This window comes from Rhopalosiphum padi, chromosome 2 (assembly GCF_020882245.1).
Source record: "Rhopalosiphum padi isolate XX-2018 chromosome 2, ASM2088224v1, whole genome shotgun sequence".
NCBI lineage: Eukaryota > Metazoa > Arthropoda > Insecta > Hemiptera > Aphididae > Rhopalosiphum > Rhopalosiphum padi.
In genome coordinates, this window is record NC_083598.1 from 92,104,490 (window position 1) to 92,112,047 (window position 7,558).

Here is a 7,558-nt window from a genome sequence, read left to right on the forward strand (position 1 = left end):
AAAACAGAATATTTGCGTTCAGTGGGATCAATTTTATGCTGTTAGCTTTAATATTATAATGAATTTACCTATTATCAAACTTAAAGGTAATAGTATTATCTAGGGCATCGGGCATCTGTGGCTATTATTGATATTTTAATTGTAAATCGAGTCATTAGCATTTTTAAAGTTTTAATATTTTACATAACCATAACTCACTTAAAACTCCACTTACAGAAAGTTTTGTATTTATATTTATTTTGATCAGCCACGGAGGAGTTTGAAAAAATGATAAATAGTATATTTTATTGTTCAAAAAATTTAATTTTAATTTTTTAGTTATCTATTTGAGGTGGTCTGTTATTAATATTAATAATACAAAAATGTATATGGAAAATATAATATTGCATGTTTGTGTATATTATGAAGTCAGGGGTGACTTCAGGGGGGAGGGCAAAGGGTGCAGTCACCCCTCCCATGAAATTTCTTCAAATTTTTGTAATTTATATTTTATTATTTTATATCATAGCAAATTGGTAAGTTACCTAGTAATTTGTGTGTTTAAATATATATATATATATATATATAATGTATGGAGTTGCTCCCCCCCCTATAAAGAGTTTAGCGACGCCACTGTGTGTAGGATATTAGTATATAGTATAGCCACTAACCAGTATAGACCTTGTCTGTTCATTAGTATGGAAAATGGCATTACAATATAATGTCGTGATGTAATAAATAGAAATAGTTAAATGGAATGTTTTGAAAACTACAGGGATAACTAAACAGTTGTATACTAAATTAGTATTAAAGCCATAAATAAAATAAACATTAAATCTTACAGCTCATATTGCTCATAAGTCATAATCATTCATATATAATAATGATTAATGACGGCCAACGGGGGTAACTAAAAATTAAATTTATTCATATGTTTACTTATGCAAACAATAGCACTAGCTTTTAATAGAACATGTAGGTATCTACCCTTTTTTGCTTTATTCTTTGTTGAATAGGTACTTGAGTCAGTTAGCGTTTTGTCACGAGTTTATATTACGCAAATTATACTCTGGCTATATCTAGTAACCGAACATGTCCTTGACACAACAAAGAATCAGTGGTGCGTCTAAGGGAATAGATTCTCTATCAGAAATTTTCCTCCAGAAATGTGTCAAATGATAAATTTAATAAAAAATCAAAATTCTGATTTTTCAATCACACTATTTTATTGATAGGAAATAGTTGTGTAAGTATATTTAGTTTTGTAATTTCTATATAACAAAGGTTAATAGATAACTAAATAGCATTTTATTTTATTTTGGATCTTATAATTGGTTGTCAATACATTTTTTTATATAAAACAATCATAACCAATTTAAAATTTTTCAAACAGCTTGAAAAATATTAGTTGGGAATGTTGGGATAATTCAACATATAGTTCAAAAGTCTTTAGATTTTAGAACAATTATTATCCACAATTGTATTAAAATATTCATAAAAGTATTTCTTATCTTATTGACATCAATTATCCTACATACCTTTAGACTAGTGTGTCGAGGGCTCGTGGCAGAGTTGAAATGTGTCACAAATATACAAACATTTTTGACATGATTTACGAACCTACAGTGTAAACTCGCCGCCATAATACAAAGGTTGAGAAACACTGCTTTAAACTATAGTTCCTATTCCTAACATCTTGACTAGAAAATAAAAAATTCACAGCCTAAATAAAACGATAAATATAAATTTATTATAAATTATAGCTAGTCAATGTACTCAATATAGGTAGGTATTAGGTAGTAGCCAGTAGGTACCATATTATGTCAAGGAGACGACGGATCAAGGCGCCTGCGGAAAGATTGAGGCTGGCGTTCGGCAGAATGGTGCCGATGGTGGAGACGATATTCGGGCAGAAGGAGGTTGCAGAGCGCGTCAGGCAGACAAGAGGAAGACGGGTAGATTAATTATGGTTAATTCTGTGGGCTGAAAGCCAGCTATTCAGGTTGGTTGAGGCCCCCATGGCCCCATCTATATGTATAACGTTTTTATAAGTTGGTGAGTAAGTGATACAGGACCGGGTGACAAACAGTTCCCATCTGTTCCTTGTTTTTAGTAAGAAAAAAAGCCAAAAGGTACTAGGTAAAGGTAATAAGTACAATTATATTATGACCAAGGCTGTGAATTTTATGCATTTGCATGTTATTTTTGCTATACCGTATAATAAAATGGATTCAGCCAAATTTTGTTTCGACTAATTTATAGTTCAAATACAAAATCTTATTTTGCATATTTCATGGTTTAGGGCTTATAAATGCATGTTTTAACGATTTTTTTACAAAAATGCTTTTTTTTCGTGCTATTCTATTTTTAATCGGGTATTAAACGTGTATTATTGACTAGGTATTGCACTCTTGAAGATTAAATTAATTTATTGATTTCAACAAGTACATAACAGATGAAAAAAATCGTTGAATGCAATAACTATTTTAAAGGTATAAAATATATAATTTTAAGTAGAAACATAATATTCTATTTTAAGCATATATTTTTTATAGATTTTGTATACAACGAGGATCAAGACTAGTCAAGCCCAATAAGTCATATACTCATGCAAGCATACCAATTTGTAATATTACTAATATTTAAACTGAAATTAATAAAAAATAAGAATAAAAGTTAAATTTTAATAGTTTTTTTGCATATTTTTGAAGAATAAGATCATATTTTAAGAATTTTTAGAACATATTTAAATATTTTGTCAATTTTTCGTGCATAAATACATGCATATTTAATAGTTTTTAAGTGCATTAAATTCATAGCCTTGATTATGACGTTTTGAAAAAAGTAAAAACCTAACCTTATTTGGATGCACTTACCATAGTTATAATTTATAAACTTATATATTATATACTATCTTTAATAAGACTTTACAAACTCCTGGAGTCTGCAATTGACATTTTGAACAAAACATACACACGTCTGACACCTACAGGTTTATAGCGGATAATAGATGAAACATTGAAACACTAAGGAAAAGAATCTATATACTTACACATCAGTCATCAATTAACGTCAGTTATATACCTATATAATACATACAACATAGGTAATAATATTATCCAAAACTAAAAAGGGCAGTTTGAGTTTGGTCGTTACTCGTTACTCGTTTGAAAATTTATCATAGTACGTTTGAATCGTTTGATAAAGTGGTTTTAAAATATTTTTTTTTTATTTTATATTTTTTATTATATTATACGGGATGGACCCATTTGGCATTTTTACAAGACATATTGTACAGTTTACATTTTAATTTACATTTAAGATAGTTAGTAGTTATATTATAACAAAGAAGAAATATAAAATATTATACAGAGAGAACTTAAAGTAGAAAAGAGGGATCAGCATTGGCGTTCCTCATTAACCTGCGTAATGGCTCGTTAGTAAATCGTTTGTTAATATTGTGTTATTTTGGGCAATATTTTTTAACATTCATCGATTCGTCACATGGGGTATACAGTCATACAGAGTAGGTAGCTCTGCTACCCTATTGACTGGGAGCAAACACATGTTTTGGTGGCATATAACTACTTTATACTTGCAATTTACTGCATTTATTAATTTTTCCGTATAAAAATTTTAAAAATAAAGTTAATATATGCAAAAGTACACGTCTAGTTCAAAAATATAAGAATAAATATAAAAAAATCTAAACAAAAGAATTAACTTGGTAGGTACCTACGTCATATATTTTTTCATATTATTTCATTTAATGCTACTTTTGCAATTCATCGTAATACTTGAATTTTATAGCTTCTAAATTGCTAGGTGGTTATATCCGATTTAATGTGCAAACATTTGAAACATAAACAATAAACATTATGCTCTAGCCTTCACAAACGTTATTTGTAGAGTGTTTCATCGGAGTGTTTGAATACCTACACTAGCTACCTAAATAGGTACTTAATATTATTTTCCTTTTTTTGTCTAATTTGAACTTGTTATTTAAATTTAAACTGTTTGCCCTGATTTATAGAATTGAAATTACAGAGAATGCAAAATTGAACTTAATTATAATAATCCGTCTCCATTGACTCCATTCCACTTTAATTATACTGATATGAGCACCATCCTGTCCATCCAATATCAACCTATGTTGGTTGAAATAATAAGCTAATTATCTAGTTGTACTACTGAATTTATTACCATAGCTAAATATAATATATTAGGTCGTATTATTACTTTAGATGGGCCGTATACGGTATACATTTCAACATTTGATGTCCGATCACCATACGTCGTGTTGTGCAACTGAACAAGCACGACAAATCGACAAAATAGATCAAAATCATCTATTTTATCATGTGACATGTGGTACAGCAAGCAACGAATAGCAATAACTAATATTGTACTAAACAACTAAACTACTAATGTATTTTAATGTGGTCGTTTACGGCAGATGACTGTCGATGTGGCACGTATAATATGATTATATGGTCGACACACGTGTGTCGTGTACAAGAAATCGGAAACTCGTTTTCCGGGTAGGTACCTATTTTAAGAACACAGGGTCACTGCGGCGTAGTCATATTCATATTCGTGTCAATAATACGAATCCGACGATACACAAGGTCGCGAGGGCGTAGATTTAATGTGTATAAGATACTTGCACCGTCCTGGTGTAACCTGCAGTGCACACCCTTCACAACATAATATTATTATGTAAAAACGTATATTTTACGGTTTTATTTTATTAATAAGTAAATGACCTAACACGGTCAGTAAATTAAATGAATATAATAAATAAATAAATTATTTATTATCAAGTGTGCCGATTACCGAATACCGAGTGTGCAATTTCGCTGCAGACTAAATAATAGAACCAAAATATTATGATAGGTTGTAGCCGTTGTAGGTACCTTAATTTATAAATCCAACTCGCAGGAATGCAGGATGTTAAGATATTACTTTAAATGTATAATTCAACAATTTATTGTCTGTTTTATATATGAACATTTTATCCTACATGCGTTGTGTTTACTTTGTTTAATTATTAAAATTTGTTATTATAATAATAAATATTAGATCGAAATCCACGTCCAGTATAATATAGAATATAGTATGGTTTGTAGCCACGTCTTTGCATTAAATAATAATATACTAATATGGAATCTAGGTCAAAATATTCAAGGAAAAAATATCCAAATTTAAAAATTTAGAAAAATGCTTTTATAAATAAACACTAATATTTTAAAATCAAAATAATATAACTATATTTTTAAATAAAATTAACTCAATGCTCAAATATAAAATTATAAAATTGCAAGAGAATAGAATATTTTAAAAAGACAAATTTTGTGAGTAGATTTTGTATATATATAATATGTGCGTGTTCGATATTTTTGTATTCTTCTAAGTTCTAGGATATTTCATCCCCGACGTAAATCGATTATAATAATTTTTAATGATTTTTAAAACATTATTTACTATTTAGTATTTTAGTTACATTTTAATAGAAAGAAAATACTATTAAGTTTGAAAATTAATTTAATATTAGTTCATTACCTATTCAATATACCAGATTTTCAATTCCAAGCAAATAGATGAGTTATTGCGAACTAGCTATAGAGACATAGAGTGGTTGTTTCTGTGTAATCTTATTCTTAGGTCATCATCTTAATCATGTTAGTTTTAGAACACATTATTGCTATTCCTGATACATTATTCTTTCTAGTTTCTTCATTGAGCAGTGAGCACTGCACCATAAACGATTTCTGTAACCGACCAATCTGTTATGAATTATGATGCGTCCTACAAATAATGACTTGTAATTTCTATTTTTTATTTAATTAATATAATAAATAATAATATACATAATTTGTATACATCTGTTTAAACTTGTATTTTATAATGTAATAATGTATATATTTGATTTGTAAGTTATCTATTTTGGGATGTAAATAAATAAATAATTTCTTGGCCGTTCTAATTTAATTTTTTTATTATATATACATACAATTCCATAGTTAAAACTATTATGTGACAAACCATCCATATACCTCTAACACAAATAGTCTGGATAGAAATTAACAACTTAATTACTTAACAGTTAACATAGGCTTAAAGTATCTAAGAAGGTAGGACGTTAACGGCGTCTGCATACATGATGTCATGCGACATGTCAGTGGCTTACAGATTACGCTGCATGCGTCGTTTGTGCTTATAATATTGTATAATATACAATACGATTATATAATTTTGAGAATTCTCAACTGTTTTGAATAAACTTTATTAAATCATTTGTATTTCGTTTAACCGTCTGAAACGACCTTCCTTAGTTCTATGATCTTTCCCAACCTTGAGTTTTTCGTTATTCGAGTAGGTATTCAGATTATAATAGGTACGCTTAATCATTTAGTTTATAGTATATTCCCATCTGAATTATGTGCTAGGGAATAAAAATTGTCAACACGGCCACAGTGCCACATTATCCACAAGTCGATAGGTACATATAAATATAAATATACAATAGTAGTTTGTCAATGTCAGTATAGCTGGAAATACAATTAATACTATTGAACTATAATGCATTTTATTACCGAACCAATATAAACAATTTCAAAACACAAAGCAACAATATTAATATTATCTTTGAACATAGGTATATAGTAAAATTAAAAAACTGCAGAATAAAATTCAGTATACGGTAGGTATTGTTGTAAACATCTGTATATTTGTGTTTAGTTAAGTAAATTATGTAATTGTTGAATAATATTGTCTGTAATTGTGTAACTATAGTATTGTACTGAAAACTAAAAAAAAAAAAAATCAGATTTGAGTTCGGTCAGTTCGGATGTTTAGGAATTTTCTAGTACTATTGTTTATAATATGTGTCCATAAATGGCTGTATAGTGTAATTAGTGTATATGGTATATTATACTATATATTATCATTAAAGTCATATGCCTGAAACTTGAAAGTTTAGAACACCAGTACACCACCGTAGTGTAGTTGCTCCATATACGCAGTATTGAATAATATTTTGATCAGATTCGCGTAGTGTACTTACACAATTATTTAGACCGAATTATTTCGCTTCAAAAATAAAATATTAATTGATAAAAATTTAATACTGCCACGAGTAGCATTGAGCAACGAAAATTAATTGTAAACGATGCGGTTTGTGAGTGTGTGGATACGAAGGGTGGGGAATGAGAAAAAGGTCGCACGTGTGTGTTTACTGTTTACGCGCACACAATGTGTACTGTATGACGTTATAAATTTATAATATATTCTAATATTATTGTTATTAATATATTTATATGCGCTCTGTCGTCGCGTTTAACATTATATTGTACTGTTCCATCGAACACCTGCAGGGGTTCGCAACGGCAGACGTGACTCCATAATAATATAGCAAACTACCAAGGGCGTGGTGGTGGCGGCGAGTGTCGATGCGCGTTTGCCGACCACTGGAAACAATGGTGGTATGGGCAGTATTCTTTTATCATCTACGACCACTGCAGCTGCCGCTCACCGGTGCTCGGAACGACTCGAACGTGAGTGTACAACTGCCTGCTAA